The following is a 16,942-nucleotide window of genomic DNA, read 5'->3' as shown; positions in this document are numbered from 1 at the left end:
AGATCTTCCCTCACTGGTGATTGTTCCGGTAGGTCGTAATCAGGAAGTCACACAATCATATGGCATTGCTATATTGCTATATGGCAATCCAACTAATATAGCAATACAAGAAACAGAATACAACTATTTCCTTCCATTATGTTTATTGTAATGTCAGCAGCTGAGCAAGGTTGTGGAATCTAATTTTTGTGTTGAAACACAAAATGGGAAAAAATAGAAATATATGTTGTATAAAAACAAAATTAGCACAGATTGCTTTCATTTGTTTTACATAAAATAATTACTTCAGCGCTATCTAATTATTATTGTTATATTTTCATGGGTTTCAGAAAAGGTCTGTGGTTTGTATATAAACTGTTTCCAAGACTCCCATCTGTCACCATGGAGACAACGATACACATCCCCTGTAAGCCAGAGTTGTTCATGTCTACTGTATGCACACTGATGTAATAGCTCAGCACTGAACAGCGAGAGTAACATGCGGGGGCACTGCAGTACCAGCTGACATGACAGCATCACGTCTACAAATTTCCTCTGGGAAAAAGTCTCTGTGTAGCTGCTTTGCGCCTCTCCCAGCCAATAAAAAATGCAGCTTGTGACTGTGTGCTGGTCTTTGAGCAGCTGAATTTCCTGTATTTTTCAACATGTGAACCATTCCTTTTGACATAGTATTCTATTCCATCTGTCCACATTTTTTGTTTAAAAGATTGCAACAGGGATATAAAAAGTCACACAAATTGTTGCAATGTGCCTTTCTGTCCAACATCTCCCTGTCTGGGGGAAAAGACATGTTTGAATGCAAAGAAAACAAACGTAACTGAATAACAAATACCAAGCTAACAATAAAAATAAAAAAAAGATTTTACATTGTATGTGTGAAACCCTTGTCTCACACTCTAAATTGACGTCTATTGCTATTTACAGCACTGTACAGTTTTATGTTCCCTAACAGATAGCCTAAGGCCTGCTTCACACAGTTCTGTTTCCTTGCTACTAGGCCCCGGATTTCTTAACCTTTCTGTTATGGAGTCTGCAGAGCGAGCTCTGTATAGTTTCCAAAATATGCTGTTTTAGATGAAATTTAAGATATATTTACAAAAAATAGAACAAACTTGCATGCCCCTATGGGAATCAAATTTGAAGTTCCCGTTTATTTAAAGCATTTATTTTATGGTAGCAACTGTCAATTATATTCAATTCAGTTCAATTCAATTCAATTGTATTTATATTGTGTTTTAAAACAGTACTGTACAAAGACAGAAAAAAACTGAAAATAGGGAAACAATGGAAATATGAAAATTGACTAACAGTGAGTGCAACTTTAAAGGTTCAATATGTAAGTTTGGAGAAATGCGCAAGTGAGAACTGAGAGTCAGCCTTTGAAAAAAATGTTCCACCTCATCCCCAGAGCTCTCCCTCCAAACACATGTACGCAGGCTGCCTGACATCTGAGTACTGGGGAGAGAGAACATATCATGTGATCTGCTCTAGCTATCGTAATCAGTCTGAGGTCACAAAGGGAAATTTTATATAAATCGATTTTGTTAAAAACTTTCATTTTTAGGGTTTTATCTTATTTTAACAGAACAACATCTTGGCTTTTAACCATAAGGTAACAATGAGTGTCTTTCTTTTTAACCAGTCCCTCCCTAATACTGTTTGCTTGCATTTATCTTTCATATACACTTCCTCAGGACATAAAATAAACAGTTTTTCTCTTCATTCTGAGTATATTTGGGTAGCCTTAGAGAACAACAGGCTTAAAACACGTGGCTTCACCATTAAAGACTCCAAACAATGAAAACATGGGAATTATTATCATTCTTGCATAACACGGTAGGCCATTTTTTTCCCTTTGTTTTGAAAAGAATTTTAGTTTTGGAATTTGTTTTAATGGAATGCATACCATATACTGATAATGTTACATGTTTTTAAGCATTTGACAAGAAATACTGACAGACCCAGACTATTTGCGTTCACTCTATTCTTTTTAACATAAAAGCTGTGAAAATTGCCCTGCTGTCGTTAATCCGCAGTGTTTCTGGGGATCTCTCTCAAGCACTCCAACATTTCCCTCTTAATGGATTTGAAAGCCTTAGTTTTAATTTGTCTGACAGTGCCAATTTATTTTGATGCAGTTGGTTGACCAACATACTTTGGGTGCATTTGCTTTGCTGTGCAGTCTGTACAGAGGAGATAACGAGGGTCTAACCTCATGAGAGGTAATGAATTTTACATGCTTCTCCCCAACCAACACAGTCTGTGAACCTGTATGTCTAATTAAGACACCGAAATAGTCAGTAGATGAAGTGTTATCAAATCAAAATATGCTAATCAACCTGTACAAACAGATGATATTAATAAAACTCTCAAGCTGCTGCATAAGCTAGCTAAAAGGCAAGTTTATCCACTGAAAGTTTAGTCATATATTACAGAGAACCGCAGGTTTTAAATCACAATATGTAAGATTAATATTAATCATTTACTTGTCAAAAAAAGAATGACCATCTTTCAGTTGTACAGAAACATCCTGGCCTGAAAGAGTGCAACATCCCTAATCTGTCTGTTGACAGTTGGAAGATGCTGTTCTCAGAGCCTTTATGAAGTTAAGCAAATACATTTTCATGAGATATGTTCATCTATTTCGGAGATCTCAGACTCCTGGCCTGAGGGCTCTAATATACATCTTTCTGCCCAAATACCCTGGTTACCAGTTCCATGCAGAGCTGGTTCTCAACATGGTCCTCTAGTTTCCTGCAGCAGGGAAAATCCTGTTCTCTTCCAGCCCTGTGGAACCCTCTGCACTATCACCATCCAGAGGTAAAAGAGGTGAAGTTGTGCTGGGGATTAAGTGAGGTACAATGCAGGAATTCAATACAAAAGGACCTTGCACAACACCAGTAATTTTATGGAGAAGGCAACATCACGCACAGTGTTTTACAGTTTTGGAGTGATTTATGCAGCCTGGATTAAAGCTCTGGCAGTGACTGTTTTCATGATGCCATGTATAACGTAAGACTTAGTCATTGTTTGTGTAAAAACAATCTGCTTATCTCAGCCATTATGGCAATCGTGTGACACACATAGTACACACAGAGATCTGGGTCTTAAAAGAACAGGTACAGCAGCAGGTTAATCTTGTTGCTTTCTGTTCTGAGTTAATCTGCAGACAAAACCTTGCACTACAGCCAGAAGCACTTCTTCAACACTTTTTCAGTCACTAATCAATGTACATGCTCAATCAGACATACTAAACATGCACAGAATAATGGCTGACATTGAAAATGAATGGTTCTAAAATTCAGCAAATCATCTGGGGGAAAAAAGCATATCAAGAGAAATGTTAGCTCTCATTTCCCTAACAGGATGCTTTTGAAATGTAATTACAAGAACACCTTGCGTTTGCAAAGCTGCTGAGAGTGATCAATTGTGGTTATTATGACAAATATGCGCAATACTTGGATTCGCATACCGGATATACTCTGTTTATTCCCATATTGAAGCGTACAGCAATATATATCGTCCAGATTCAAGAGTAACAGCAAATGATTCTTTATTGATCATATGTTTCCATGATTAATCCTTTAAAATAGTTTTGTTTTCTTTAGTTCATTTTTCAATAAGTGTGCCATTCAGAACAATAACTGAAATAGACACGGCTTTCAAAGGAACATACCAGTACATAAATTCAAAATATGCTTTTTTCTAAGCAGAATACTGTGTAATGACAACATATTTCATCACTGCAAGCATGCCGATACATAAAAGGGAAGAAATAAATCAAGCATATGGAAATATAACTATTTCAAACAGATATTCCCCAGACCCCAGAAAATTCCTTTTCCCACAGTAAAGTTTTGAATCTGTTTATCAGGCTTGAGCTCGCTCCTGCTTGGCCAGTGCAGGGCTAAGCACGTGATCTTACAAAGATACTTGTGGTCTTTTTTCAAACTCGACTCATACAAAATTCGTATCTTCCCCCGGGAAGAACATTGTGTCTTCTACATCCTTTTTACTGAGAACAATGTCATCGCTCCTGCTTTCCGAACCATAACTGACAACAGAAACTTTCTGCACTTTAGGCACAAGGGAGTCTTCCTGGGTGTTCAAAATGGCCCCATCCTTTGTCTAAAATAAAAGTAAAAGTCAAGCTGAGATAATCTCTTCTTAGTTTCTTCTTCAGTTTTAAATACAACAGTCATGCAATTTCCAGTATGTGTCAACAAATAAAAATAACTACTGTGTACAGTATGAGCAAGTAATGACCTTGTGAAAATAATTCCACTTACCTTTATGTGACTGTTCTGTTATTTTTGGTATCCTGTGAGAAAAAAAATTAACAGAGGTAATTATTTGGGTCATAAGCTCATATGATCTCACCTCCCTGTAAGTGCTAAAGTGAACTGAGCCTGAACGAACAGTTCTATCTCTGTGCGCCCATCGTCCTGGTAGACATCTAGCCATCTGGAGGAGTCATGCAGAGGCAGTTACACAAGCCACAGAATGCTTTCACAAGTTGAGTCATGTGATGTGTCCATCAGCTTTCCTCATTCATGCACAGAATGAAAGGACTCAGACTGTTGCCATAACTGGGACTATCTTCTTCTGCACGTTGCTACGTGGTGCGCATCATGATGCAGATTCACATCTGTGCTGCATCGCATTTGAATTTATATAAAAAATAATTTCATAAAGAAGACTGCATGGCACAGACATCAACTAATTAAACTAATTAAATTTTCAATCCTGATTGTGTCAGATCTCGAGGAATAAGAAGATTCCCTGAGGATAATAAGAACTTCATAAACATTACCTGTAGAAAAATGCTTTCCTTCTGTTCACTCGTCATTTGAACCCTGATAAAAACTTCTCAAGAAACCATCTATTACTTAATGAGAATACATGCATAGCATCTCATGCTACATGGCCCAATTCAAATAAAATTATTGATTGTTGTATAAAAACACAAGAAAGTCTGATTATAACAGTAGCCCATCTAGGCCATCTATGCTGGCCATATTCCCAACTGTTTGGAGAGTACCCAACACTGCATCTAGTCTGGTCCTGACTAGCCCCAAAGGTTTCTGCTCCTACTACAAGACCTTGAAGGCTATTCCATGCATTACCTTCTGTGAGAATAAACCATCCCAGAGGAATTCAATTTACATGTCAAATGGATGGAAGCGCAATTTATATAGTGAACAATTCTGGGAATCTGTCTTCACCGTGTGCTGTTACATCCCAAAAGCCAACCCGAGTTCCAATAACTGGGCGCAACAACTGACAGTGACACAACAAATGCCACAAACAAAACAAGGTGTCAAAATATACGTACAATAACAAAACATAAGATTTACTACAACCAATAAGACAAACAGATCACAATACCATGTGTAGGCTAACAGAATGGTTCAGGCAGAAAACAGACCAGCCCTAGGCTACTCTTCATCTAAAAGAACCATTCTAAACCTCACTACCGGGGCAAAGCAAAAGGAGTGAGTCTTCTGACAAATTAAGAATAAAAAAGTAGAATCTGACATACTGAAGGAGAAACCTGTCATGTCATCCTGCTGAGATGATCCTGCAGATATAGAAGCACAAATCCCAGTAGGTGTCCTTCTCAATTTCAGAGTCGCACGGTTTTTATACTGTGCTGGGGCTGGACGTATTGACAGTGTGCATGGGATTTCCCATGCACTGTGCTGTGCTGACGCTGAGTGCTGACGCAGGGTGTGTTCAAATTCACGTGAGTGTGTGTGAGTGTGTGTGTGTGTGTGTGTCGGATTTGATTCCCTTATACTACAGTAACGCTTGCGTCATGTTAACAGTTTTGGCAGTGTATTGAGTGATAGCTTTGTGCTGTATTAATGCTGTGTGTGGTGTCAGTGTGTCGAGCGATAGCTCTATGCTGCGGCAATGCTGTGCTGTCAGTGTGTTGAGTGATAGCTGTGTTTTGTGGTAATGCTGTGTGTACTGCCAGTGTGTCGAGCGATAGCTGTGTGCTCTGTTAATGCTGTGTCAACATTGTGTGTGCTGTCAGTGTGTTGAGTGATAGCTGTGTGCTGTAGTGATGCTGTGCGTGCTGTCAGTGTTGAGTGATAGTTCTGTTTGGTGTTAATGCTGTGTGTACTGTCAGTGTGTTGAGAGATAGCTCTGTGCTGTGTTAATGCTGTGTTAACATTATGTGTGCTGTCAGTGTTGAGTGATAGTTCTGTTCTGTGTTAATGCTGTGTGCACTGTCAGTGTGTTAAGAGATAGCTATGTGCTGTGGCAATGCTGTGTTAACATTGTGTGTGCTGTCAGTGTTGAGTGATAGTTCTGTTCTGTGCTAATGCTGTGTGAACTGTCAGTGTGTTGAGCGATATTTCTGTTCTGTGTTAATGCTGTGTGCACTGTCAGTGTGTTGAGAGATAGCTCTGTGCTGTGTTAATGCTGTGTTACATGTCGTGTGTTGAGGATAGCTTTCTGTGCTAGCTGTTAACTGCTGTGTTACATTTCGTTTGTGTATGTGTTGCTGTCAGTGTGTTGAGTGATAGCTGTGTGCTGTAGTGATGCTGTGTGTGCTGTCAGTGTTGAGTGATAGTTCTGTTCTGTGTTAATGCTGTGTGCACTGTCAGTGTGTTAAGAGATATCTCTGTGCTGTGGCAATGCTGTGTTAACGTTGTGTGTGCTGTCAGTGTGTTGAGTGATAGCTGTGTGCTGTAGTGATGCTGTGTGTGCTGTCAGTGTTGAGTGATAGTTCTGTTCTGTGTTAATGCTGTGTGCACTGTCAGTGTGTTAAGAGATATCTCTGTGCTGTGGCAATGTGTGCGTCGTCAGTGTTGAATTTTTTGTTCACGGGGCTCTAACAGACCGTGTTCCAACCTGGGATGCTGAGACTGCAAACAGGGAAGATAAGCCCAATCTCTTCAGTCATGGGTCTCTACTTTACAAGCTGCTGGCACACCTGTCTGCATTGTCAATACCCTCTCCATATCAGCTGTTTGTCCTTCAAATGAACTGCTTCCTCAATAGATTGCTTTAGAATTTGAAATGAATTAGAACGTTCGCTTCTCATTAAGATTTAATCATGATCATGCACACTCAGTTGCTTGGATTGTTTGGATTTTGCAAGAGGTCTCCTTCTTCCGAAACCATCCACACTACAGGCTGCCATTCATCCTCAAGCTTAGTGAAATGCCTTCTGAAATTATTATTACGGTTATAAACATTTACAGTCTATGATGGCCACATAATGCAGAGCACAGCACGTAGAAATTCTGCGGCCTTTTCTACCAGTTTTTGCATGCGTAAGTAATTGCCAAAACATAATGTGAAAACAAGGGACGCTAATATAACAAACAGGAAAGGAGAACAATAAAGTACAGGATGTTTTACAGGAATACTTTCCAGTGTGCAATAAATAAGCGCTTGAGTTTACAGACTGTGGCAAATGGCAGAAATGATTGGCCCAAGAAAGGCCCTTCCCTGTCATACACACAAGTGTTTGCCGTCCTATTTTATGACCCAATTACATGCAAAATCACCAGTTTTATTTACATTTAAAGATGCACGCAAAGGACATTACGATGGTGCAGCTAAATGCATTGCATTATTAAATCTATACAAGCAATATACAATGCACCTTTTAATTATGTTTTGTTTTTTCCTATTCCTTTTCGTTTTAATTTTTACAATGCATTTGTCAACAAAATGAAGGCATATGGCAAAATTATTGCATGCAATTACCTGGACCTGTTCCAGAATTTCCAATAACAACAGTCCAAAGAACACAGTTTCAGTGCTGATAATGTCAATCTTACAAAAGAAAGGACAAGCTAAGCTTCAATAACTAGATAAATACAGTATGGTGATGTCTACATCAAACTACATGGCTACTACTGAAAACGTGTTCAAAACTAATTTTGGAAGCATTCTTGTATAAATTTGGGTCACATAAAAAAGTAATATATGAAATCTTTTGCAAAGTTATTTTCATATACCCAGAACACTGAACATAACTGACAGAAGTTACTGTAGGTCACTATAGTGCTAAATCCCAATGTATTTGAATGTTGCCACATAGACATGCCTCAAGACCAGTATGAGAAGTGAAAGAAAACCAATTTTGGCCACTTTTGGTTACTTGGCCTTTCTAGGATGCCACTGGCTGAATGATGCAGTTTTCTTTTCTCAAGATATCCCCTGCTGTCTCAAATTCTGATGAACACTATGGAATCTGTATTTACGCCAGGCCTGTTCCCGGTGTGGACATGAAAATCATACAGTACATCAGCACTGAGAGACGTTTATTACCAGGGATTACACCCCCAATTCAGATTACCACAGTTGGAAGTAACAAGGTCAGCATTTATTTTACAATGGACAAATCTAATTGTTTATGAGAATGAATATTAAAACTTTGAACGTTATGATGATTGTTCCATAATACGACTATAGAGAAAACCCTAAAGATATTTAGAACTTTCATTTAAAATTGAAATTAAAATCAAGATACAATGTGAAAAAAATGAATGTTTTTCTTTTTGGTGTTTCCTAATATTTTCGTGTTCACAAGTAACTTGGCTGTGTTTTTGTCAACCTAAAGTGTTAAGGAACATAAAGGTTGAAGCACAACACAGATATCCATTATTCATAAAGCACCACTTTAAAGGAATTACGACCCAGGCCTGGTTCTCTCGTGCCTGAAGGTGCATTCTTCTATCTCCTGTCAGACCCACTCATGTGCTACCTACATGGACTCTATGCCAGCTACCTGCTCTATGAGTCCACAGGGAGAAAAGGCATTTCATTTACTTCCCATCCTGAGCCATGTTTTCATTGATCTTACATACATCTACTGGGATCGCCAACAGGGGTCGAGCCGTATGGTGTCCTCTCACACAAACTAAAGCAGAAAAGCATCGAAAAAGCAATCGACAGGAAACACGTGGGTCGGAGCAACAGATGCCTGATAATGCCATGTACATCATGTGTTATTTTAATCATGGCTTTCTTCACCGTAAAACTTTATAGAGCACGACATCCCTACTGCTGTACGCGAGAGGCGCTAACAAGGCTCCTGGGTGAAATCATAAAACAATCATTGACTTTTCCATCATTTTAGACTTTTTACTGTTATGGAAATGGATTCCACTCCTTTGCGATTGTGAATAAATCCAGCAGTATAGTCACTTAGGTATGATTTGGGCCCAGTGATATAAAATATGAATGCAGTGTATTTAGCACTTAAAAAGTAATCTAGAAGTTGAAGAGGTGCATCAATCAGCATGAAAAGCTTTAGGAATGTGCTACTAGACCCCGCCGTTAGAATAAATCTAAGTTCTTTCCCTCGCACTAATAACAAATTACACACACAGGACTGATTTCTCTCTGTCTGGACTAGCTAAGGGAAGCCACAAATATACAGCCCTTTGCCACTACCACATTTACAATTAGACTGTGTCTGTAAATATAGTTTCACAGTGAAACATAAAACCACCAACCTCTGAATAAAGAAGAGAAAAATACAGGCTGCTCCTTCCACTTGTCTCCTCTCTCTGTGCCATCCCCAAGCCATTTGTGGACAGCAATCCTCACCCGTCTGTCCGTGGCTGGCTCGTGGCAAATCATAACCTATTCTGATTTTATACAATTCCCTGATCTCCTGCAAATTCACTTGGAGGAAAAGACTGAGGCCAGACAGCTTTAACAGACCATGCAGACAATCCATTGGTCGTTCTCACTGTAGCCAGTACAGAAAAGCATGAACTTTGTGGAAGATGTGTTTGCTTACAGCAGTCCATATATTCAGGGACAAATCTTGATACTTAATATCAGAAGCACTATCACTGTATATTCCAAATACAAAAAAACCTTTTCCCCTACTTTTTTGTGTTGTTCTATTTTGTAGCAGTCATTTATGGCAGATCATCAACTACTGGATACTACAGGAGAACTCATTGGAATCCAGAAACTCTTCTTTTGTGACATAGCTTTCGATTGTGAGATATTGCTTTTCTTCAGACAGGTGTTCAAAACTGTTGTGGAACCTTCACTTAGTTTTATTCTTCTTTGACCTAGATATTTACTGAAAAAAAGTATCTGCAATTCTGTGGGACTTTCAGAGCTAAATTGCTGCAAGACCGCCAGGGTTATCAGAAAGACAGTTTCAAAAATCGATTTCATGACAGGAGTGATGAATGCTACAATTATAACCCATGGCTTATTATTTCTGCTATATGAGATGATGGAAATGAAGCTGTGCCAGATTCAGCAGGAAGGGACTGCAGTTAAACCTTCCTCTTACCTTCATTTCCCACACCCCCACTCGTTAACTTCATTCCAATTCAAATGCACAGCATGGAATACTTATTTCTATTGTATTTTCATTTTAAAATGTATAATGGTTGTGCTCTATCAGAATCAGAACATAAAGTTTAATTTATTATAGTAAAGTGTCCACATAATAACAATCAGGTCACCAAATCGACTCTAATGACCCAGTGCAAGTGGGCTCCACTGTGGGCCCTGGATTAAAAAAGCAGTTGCCTAGCATTTCTAATGATTCTTTACTTGAACTCCATTAAGTCTCTCTCTCTCTCTCTCTCTCTCTCTCTCTCTCTCTCTCTCTCTCTCTCTCTCTCTCTCCTTTTCATGAAGGGACAGGCTTGCTGCTGCAGTATTTTCTTCTCACCTGGAAAGTGCCTGCACTATTAAGCCTGAGCAGCTGACATTTCTCACAGCCCAGAATGATCAGTCTCGAGTCCCTTCTCTCCATTAGGCACAGAGGCAAACAGCAGCATCAGTGTTAGCACTGGGACAATCTACTGCCACCACTGTCACCTTCCAATCTCCCTCAGCTGCCATTGAACAACACAGAAAAGCACAAAAAAATCTCTTTCCAGTCTCCATTAGCCACAATTGAGCAAACAGATGAAAGCAGCTTCTAGTCACCATTTACTGCAATGGAACATAATAATAATAATAATAATAATAATAATTGTTCACTGTATCCATGCATTACAAACACACAGACTTGTACACATATACTTAGATGTATACATTTTGATTCAAAATCAAACGCTTTACACAGTAAAGCAAATGTTGTTGTTTTTTTTAGTTGTTTTTTTAAATTGTAGTTCTTCATTATGTTAACACAATTTTTACATAAAAACTCAACAGCTTCAACAGACCACTTTTTTCATGATTTCTACTGATCAAAAGGAGTAATGGTATTTTGCAGTAATTTCAGTCTAAGGTTCCCATATCATCACAAGCCTGACCATTTCTGCTTGATTGTACATTTATTTGGATCTCTGTAAATATACTCAGAATCAAAGGGGAAAAAAGAGAGAGAAAGGATGTATGTAGGACTTTGTCACTACATACAAATAAATCAACAGCTTCAAATTAGTCTTAATAAGTAAATAGAAATTTCAGGATCTTAGCAGTACCCTGCTTATAATAATTGAAATCAGAGGGGCATGAGAGGTAATAGGTACTTAGGTATGGATGCACGTCAATATCATCCATAGAGGTGTTTCACTGGCCCATTAGCTGTCTGTCACCCTGCTGCTAAACCACAGAATGACAACGTACATTTCACTGTGTAAATACTGTTATTGTTTCGCCAATTTTCACTAAGTGGAATGTTTTTCTTTCTTTCCTTCTTTCCTCTTTTTCATGCTGGAGCAACGCTCTGCCCTCTGCACACACTGAAATGTAGCACATTTACTGTTGTTAGAAAAGCAACACCCACAGTCACTGAAAAAACAAACAGTAAAAATCACATTACAGCACTTTCAAGGGGTTCAGGTTTTTAAAATGCTAACATTTTCTTTAGTAAACTCTAGTTAATATGTAATAAAAACAATAAGCCTTTGTCCTAGAGTATGGTGAGAAAATGAAATAAAATTATTTTGACATTGGGCAGTTCATTAATCAAGTTCATTAATTATCAAACAGCGCTAGCAAACATGCCAAGCACCACATCATAGGGAGAGAGTAATAGCTAGCAACAGGTCATCTAACATCAGTGGAAGGCTAATTACCTGCACTTGTGCAAGGTGGTGGAACTCTATACATGGTCCTACAGTAGCTCAGGGGCTATGTATCACAATAATAAGCAACTGATGTAGTTGCAGGAAACAATTGAAACCCCAGGAACATTGATCAGAGCCATAGACTTTCCAATTGGGTAAAACAGTCAAAGAATTAAAAATGACAAAAATGTGAACATTTCTCATATCCAAGATGTTTTGTTTCTATACTTCAGAGTAAATACTACTTAGAATGAATTATCTAGTGACCTAGCAAATGTGTCAAGTAGGGCATCAAAGGGACTTTGCGCTAAAGAGAGGTATGGCAAATACTGTATGTTTGCCAAACCACTTTAAAAAGTGGTAGGAGGAAAGCTAACACCAAATGATTTTCTCCAAGAGCTATGCTGTGAAGTAAATGATTGTAATGCAGGGCTCTAAAAAGCAAACAAATCAGAGGTTGTTCTTGTGAAGTACTGTCCACACCATTCTGCAATTGAAGTCTAAAGTACAGCCAACAAGCTACCACAGTTACTGCATAAATAAAGGAAAAAGACATATTAAAGTATTAAACTCAAACTGGGTTTCCTAGAGGCCTTACATAATATATTACATACACTAAAGTAAAATAAGACGTGGTACAAAATCATTGCTTGTTTCTTATTTGAAAGGTGTCATTTTGCTCGAAAAGTTCTGTTTTGTTTCAACACATGGACCCACAGGGAGCCCACTGCCCCACGTTACCTGTTAGAACTTTCACCAAAGGAGGGACTCCAACCACTTGTAGCTCTAAAATGGACACCCTGACTCAGAAAGCAAATGTCTTGCATTATTGCATTGGTGGAATTGTAAGATTGTGACTGTTTACATTACTGCATGCTGCTTCTTGTATGTAAATGCCTTATAGTACTGTAAAACTGTACTGCTTCATGTGTCCTGAGGAAGAAAAAAAAATCTATGACTGCAAGTTTTGATTTAAATGAGTTTGCTGCCTCCTGGTGTGCACATAGAGTAAATGCAGAGGCTTGATGATTGGAATAGAAAAATACACAATAGCTCATTCCTAACAGAGGAAGAGGTTGGCCTGGATTCTGGAGGAAGTGTTATATTCCTGACAGGAAGCTTTGTTGTACCATTTTAGTGACCACCTTGAAGCATAGCTCAGAGTACCTCACATTGTCCTGTAATACTCACCCACATTTAATAACGTGCCCTACCAGTGACTTAAACTGGGCAAACACCAACAATGTTAAACCATACATTCCAAACCAATCTTCTAGCATGCATGGATTACTCCAGTAGTGCCTCTGGCATTCAACACTTACATCACAGCACCCACTCTGAATTCTCAGGTATTGGGCCAGGTACTAGTGTTTCCGGACCCCAGTGCCAATCGTGCGTAGCCAACAAACAGGAATGCACACAACCCCAGCTTATTCACCACTGCTGCCTCTTCGAGTTGTACAGATACAGGGTACGGGCACACAAGTTATTACAGCCGTCAAGCTCAGATGCACCAGTTCTAGTAAAGAAATACAGTGCACAACAATACCAAAGCGGGAACACTGTAAGACAACCATTTAAAAATGTAATGTTTTTATATGTAAGTTTTGTTTTTATTTCAGTTCTGAAATGTTCAGTATTTTACATTTACAACCTGATACCAGACATTTTATGCTTCTGTCGGCTATTGTTTGATTAAGTGGGTTTGGTTCTAGATGAAAGATTGTCACCCCATAGTTGCTTGGATATAGTCTGACCCTACATGCCACACAAGATTTGGCAATGCTTCCAAATAAAAAGGGGACAGCATATGTGCATCATGAACCTAGACTGCACCAATAGCCAGAACACAGTATGGTGCGTAAATGCTTTAGAACACTCAAACAACGTCACACCTCGCTCTCACATGGAAAAGGCCTTCAGCAAAGGAAAAAAACATGGCAATTGAATCTCCTTCTGTGACTTTTAAGACAAAATTCATATTCAGAGTTAAATTGGTGGAATCGCCTGTGAGGCATATGCCAAGACCCATAACGGAGTCTGTTAATTAAGCGTGAGCAGGAGAATAGCTCCACTGTTGTCAACTGAAAGAGGCCGGGGGAAGAATGCATTGACTGGCTGACTTGCTTGTGATTTTGTACAGATATAACATTACTCACAGTACAAAGTGTCATTAGCAGTAATTCCATATGCATAAACAGGGGTGTTCTGTACTTTGCATATTGAAAAACACAGTTAAAGCTGACATTGATAACCAATAGATACTACTGTGATGCTGTTTTTCACTCATTTTCACTCATTTCACTCATGTTCTGACAGTCACTTCAGCACAATGGTAATGTACTACAATGTTTCTCCCCCTTATCTCCAAGCACATCTACTTGTCCATCTGGAAGCAGCCAAACAGATTTCCCTGTCAGTTTACAAAACAGCTGAACAATGTTTCCTTTCTGAAATTTTCACTTCTCAAATGGCTACTAATTCCAAAAGACAAAAGGAAAAGATAAGGACAGCAAACAAGATTGGAACAAGATTTCAGACACCATCCAAGTTAGTTAGCTTATAGTTTATATCAAACAGAAACAAGTCACCAGACAAAAAAAAAAAAACTGATTTAAATTTCTTGCTTTGTGTTCAAGTTTTGGCCCTGTGGAATATAATTAATTAATTTATTTATTTTTTGAAGTAAACATGCATAGATATGAAATCATTGCTTCAGGTCACAGCTTTAATTGTTGTGCAGTGACGTTGAAACCACTGATGATAGCATATTAGTAGCATGAAACTGTTCTGTACTTACAATTCCAATAATCAGAACTTACACATAGTGGAATTTTGGCTATCTGTGGTGCACAGTTCTCTCACTATTCAGCCATCTATCTCACGATAGTCCAACTGATTGCAGTGATAGTGACAAAGCAGCGTAGATGCAGACCTAGAACAAGCACGAGGTTAAGCGCAACCTTGTGTTTATTCAGTGCCCCATGCTCTTGGTGGCACTATGACAACTAACTGTGGTCATACTACCTATCATCACACTACCTATAATCATAAAAAAAATAAATGCATGCAACCCTGTGGCATGGGGAAGTGCACACTCCACAGCCTTTGAAGGATCAATAACCAAAAAGCTGGCCAGATATCAACCATTCTCTGTGAAACAACATGGAAATAGCAAGCATTTTCTTCCATGCAGTAACCAAATTGTCACTGTTCACTGTTGAAGAATTTATTCATTTATTCCTCTGTAAAAACACTACTTCAGTGACACATTAATGTTATACCATTTGTCTTGACCTCGGTAGTAGTAGCAGTGGATGTTTTCATAACACTTGTCATTTGGCTTTGGATGGTGCCCCTAAGGTCAGTCTTTCAAAAAAACAACTACAACAGAACAACAACAAAACAGGTCCATCTATGCCTGGAGATGGCCAGGCTTTGTTATGGATGAACAGCAACCACTTGTGTCAGAGCTGTTATGGAACCCAATTATGAATCACTTTTTCCATTCTCTGACTGGCCCGAGTCCCATAATGGCTGATCAAAACATTGTTCAAGCACCCCAGATGGACTCCCTCAAGATGTCAGTCTGCATTGAACCATAACATAACAATATCTGGTGCATGGGATATTGAGAAAACGACTTTGGATATTACACATCTATAAAATATTATATATATATTTATATATATATATTATATTTCATTAGTACCACTACTCTGTGTATTGCTATTACTGTAAATTAATACCAAGTTTCTCAAATTGTGAGAGGACATAGTTTTGGCATTATCTGTACCATTTACACTAATATATAGCCTATGGGTGATGCGCATGTTCCCCAGCTGCATACTAAAAGTGGCTGACTTAACAAGGCACCTGTCCTTTGTTAAATGTCCAGATCTTTTCTGACTCAAGAAGCTGTCTGGAAGTGGTGTCCCCATTTTCTTCACAGACAATAATGTAAACACTCACTTTGGTTCCTGCATTCCACAGGTCTCCTGTCACAACATGGACCTGGTTCACCATGACTTTGGAGAAACAAAGAAGTCTTAGAACAACAGTGACACTTCCTTAGACACTGGGACACAAGAAAACATCACGCTGTGAGGCCTTTACTACAAGATGATGGATCATATCCTTAAAATTCAAGAAAAAAAGATGAAGGCACACAGAAAGAGACAGATATATTCACACAAACGTTGTGACAATAGATTAAAGTATGTAAGCTGTTTTCAGGTAACAAAACCATATATAAACTTGCCTGAATGTAAGAAAAAGAGAAAGAGAGAGAGAGAGAGAGAGAGAGAGAGAGAGAGAGAGAGAGAGAGAGAGAGAGAGAGAGAGAGTTAATGGAGTTCAAGTAAAGAATCATTAGAAATTAGAAAAGTCCACATTGGTAGAAAAAATTAGTTCTCATATGGAGAATTGTCTGAACTGATTCATTCATGGCAATGTAACCACAAGATCTGAGGTAAAGAATAGTTACCAGGTTGAATTGGATAGCTATGATGCATAACGGAAACATGCATATTTTCTCAGCCTCATTTTCACGGCAAAGCCAACAATTAACAGGAATGAAGAATATCTCTTCACTGACATGATTCTGCAGCCACACCTTCGATAAAGAGCGTTACATGCGTACACCTGGAGCAAAAATCTGTTAATTATCTACAATGTTCAAGTGGCTTTTTATTGAATGCAGTGTGTTATGAATTGTCAATGCTTTCCATTCATAGAAAAAAAAGCACTGCATTCCAGTATGTGAAAATATGGCTATTTTTGAAAGCAATAATTAGTGTTAATACATCACTATCGTCAGAGAGGTTGTTGTCTGATAATGACACCTTGTTCTAATAAAAATTCCAATGTGGGCAAAATATACTAGTGGGAATTTTGTCCTCAGAAGAAAGATGCTTACA

Source organism: Anguilla rostrata, chromosome 4 (assembly GCF_018555375.3).
Source record: "Anguilla rostrata isolate EN2019 chromosome 4, ASM1855537v3, whole genome shotgun sequence".
Classification (NCBI taxonomy): domain Eukaryota; kingdom Metazoa; phylum Chordata; class Actinopteri; order Anguilliformes; family Anguillidae; genus Anguilla; species Anguilla rostrata.
The sequence above is the reverse complement of the archived record's forward strand: the minus strand, read 5'-3'. Positions refer to the sequence as shown.